A 3,459-nucleotide genomic window follows, 5' to 3' on the forward strand; every position below is an offset into this window, starting at 1 on the left:
TTAAGGAAAATAGAAAGCTGTGAAAACATCCCAACATGTTTCTGATAAGATTGTCAGTTCAGCTTTGATTCATAGGCCTATTTATGTGGTTGAAATACTATCAGCTTTTATACTGAACAAAAATAAACACAACAATTTCAAAGATTTTACTGAGTTACAGTTCGTATAAGGAAAATCAGAAATGCACCCCCCCGTTGTGTTCATGAGAGATGCAAGCCTCACAAGACTCGTTTGAATGTCCCCGGTACCAGTTAAAAAAATGAATGGAAGTATATATGGAGAAAGTTTAGTGCCTAAAATAAAGGGGATAAATACATGTAAATAATTTAAAAAAAATGTTTCCTGATCTTTCTTATATCTCTCAGATATAGGAGAGACACTTCAGAAAAACACTTCCTTCAGATAATTGTTTTGACTATCTGTTGTTCCATGTAGTGAATCTGTTATTCAATGCGTTTATTGACTAATAGCAGTAATGCCAAATTAAATGTTTCATCCCCCTCTCCCCCATAGGATGATTAGCAATACACATGTATGCTTCTGAATAAGTTTCTCTTCTACAATACATAAATGTAACACTCACCTCATACTGATGAGTACGTCACCATTGCGGAAGAGGAGAATGTTCTCCTGGGTGACGTCGTGGAAGTTAGCACTCTTCTCGTTAGCGAAGAACAGATCAGGTTTCCACAGGCATTTGAACATCTTTGTATCCACGGTGAGCGAGTCGGACTTAAAGTCCCGAGGTAGGTTGAGTCTGGGATCGTTCCATCGCTGCCTCAGGAAGATGTTCACTCTGTAATCCTGTTATGTTCACAGTTGGGAATACAAAAACATGACAAAACCTTAGTCTTGCGGTTATTGTCAGTAATGAAGAGATTTGTCCTTGTGTGTAGGCAAGTTTCACAAAATGTAAGCTAAATCCAGGCAAAAAGACAACAGAGAAATCCAGGACACAAAACACCTGGCCCACAGCTATGCTAAGCAATAGCTGAGCTAATGCTATGGTTCAATGTAAAGTTCATATATAACCCAAAATAAACTCAGCAAAAAAAAAAACGTCCTCTCACTGTCAACTGCGTTTATTTTCAGCAAACTTAACATGTGTAAATATTTGTATGAACATAACGAGATTCAACAACTGAGACATAAACTGAACAAATTCCACTGACATGTGACTAACAGAAATGGAATAATGTGTCCCTGAACAAAGAGGGGGTCAAAATCAAAAGTAACAGTCAGTATTTGGTGTGGCCACCAGCTGCATTAAGAACTGCAGTGCATTTCCTCCTCATGGACTGCACCAGACTTGCCAGTTCTTGCTGAGATGTTACCCCACTCTTCCACCAAGGCACCTGCAAGTTCCCCGACATTTCTGGGTGGAATGGCCCTAGCCCTCACCCTCCGATCCAACAGGTCCCAGATGTGCTCAATGGGATTGAGATCCGGGCTCTTCGATGGCCATGTCAGAACACTGACATTCCTGTCTTGCAGGAAAACACACACAGAACGAGCAGTATGGCTGGTGGCATTGTCATGCTGGAGGGTCATGTCAGGATGAGACTGCAGGAAGGGTACCACATGAGGGAGGAGGATGTCTTCCCTGTAACACACAGCGTTGAGATTGCCTGCAATGACAACAAGCTCAGGGGGGTGCTACCGGATCAGGGTTGGTGACTCGTGAGAAGTTAAAAAATAACAATATTTTGGAGATTTCGTTTTCAAATAACGTATAACGAGCGAGGAAAAAGGCCATTCTTGAACATGGGGTGAGACGTTACCAATTTGTAAATAAAGCCAGTTTGTTATTTTTAATTATTTCTGTTTTTAGAGGGAGAGAAACCAAAAACCTACAGTCATCTCATGGATCTCCCAGTCGAGGCCGGCACGGATTGTTGAACCAGCATCTGTAGCAACAAGTAGTCAGACTTGCTCTGATGAATATTTGACAAGCAAACCTGACTTTCTGGAGTTACATGTCAGAAAAGTGTGATTACTATCCATCATCAGTCAATTGGAAGTGTCCACAGGTAGTTCAGACTGCTAACAAAATGGCTGACTTCTTCCCACGAACTCTACCAACTGATTACAAACAAACCATTTAGATCAAAAGTTTCTAAGTCTGCCTTTACACAGGCAGCCCAATTCTGATATTTTATTTACTAACTGTTATTCTGAAAAATATCTGATGTGATTGGTCAAAAGACCAATTAGTGGGAGAAAAGAAAATCTGAATTTATTTTTATTTATTTTATTTCACCTTTATTTAACCAGGTAGGCAAGTTGAGAACAAGTTCTCATTTACAATTGTGACCTGGCCAAGATAAAGCAAAGCAGTTCGACACATACAACAACACAGAGTTACACATGGAGTAAAACAAACATACAGTCAATAATACAGTAGAAAAATAAGTCTATATACAATGTGAGCAAATGAGGTGAGATAAGGGAGGTAAAGGCAAAAAAAGGCCATGGTGGCGAAGTAAATACAATATAGCAAGTAAAACACTGGAATGGTAGATTTGTAGTGGAAGAATGTGCAAAGTAGAAATAGAAATAATGGGCTCAGACCATAATTATTTACGAGAACATTTCACTCAGTGACGTTTTATGTAACATTCTGTTGTGGTGTATGCCAAATTCTGTTGAAGAGCAGGTGTAGGGAGGGGCTATTAGTGCAATACGTGGAGACGGATGACCTGTCACATAATCCTCAAACACACCAGCTGTGTCTGTGTGTGTGTGTGTGCCGTGTTAATTTTTTCATCAGTTTAATTAACAGACACTCTATCAGTTTTTTTAACCATCTTCATTAACATTATAAATTCAGAAACAAAATGTCCAATAGTTCTTCAGCTGTACGGTATTCAATGCGGCAAGTGGGTGGTTTGATTTATTATGATTTTTTCTTTTGAGGGGGAACCCAACTCAATATACTTTAAAATGACTAAAACCAATTTGAAACTGTGTAGAAATGGAATGAACCTACATTTATACTGTTTGACTGTGTCCAGCTTACTAATAATCACCTAAATTAGAGCTAGACAGTCAGGGAGTATCGAAAACTGACAGAGAGGAAATACACATGACCAAAAGTACATGAACACCTGCTCGAACGTCACATTCCAAAATCATGGGCATTAATATGGAGTTGGTCCCTCCTTTGCTGCTATAACAGACTCCACTCATCTGGGATGGCTTTTACACTAGATGTTGGAACATTGCTGTGGGGACTTACTTCCATTCAGCCACAAGAGCATTAGTGAGGTCGGGCACTGATGTTGGGCGATTAGGCCTAGATCGCAATCAGCGTTCCAATTCATCCCAAAAGTGTTTGATGGGGTTGAGGTCAGGGCTCTGTGCAGGCCAGTCAAGTTCTTCCACACCGTATGGACCTCGCTTTGCGAATGGAAGCATTGTCATGCTGAAACAGGAAAGGGTCTTCCCCAAACTGTTGCC

At 40.2% G+C, this 3,459-nt stretch overlaps 1 pseudogene; it reads right to left on the reverse strand.

Moving 5' to 3' along the window:
* Positions 1-3,244, reverse strand: part of LOC139581882 (glycine receptor subunit beta-like) — an 85,336-nt pseudogene extending 82,092 nt beyond the window's left edge.
* Positions 3,245-3,459: the final 215 nt, after the last annotated feature.

The sequence above is a fragment of the Salvelinus alpinus genome, chromosome 7 (assembly GCF_045679555.1).
Source record: "Salvelinus alpinus chromosome 7, SLU_Salpinus.1, whole genome shotgun sequence".
NCBI classification, from domain to species: domain Eukaryota; kingdom Metazoa; phylum Chordata; class Actinopteri; order Salmoniformes; family Salmonidae; genus Salvelinus; species Salvelinus alpinus.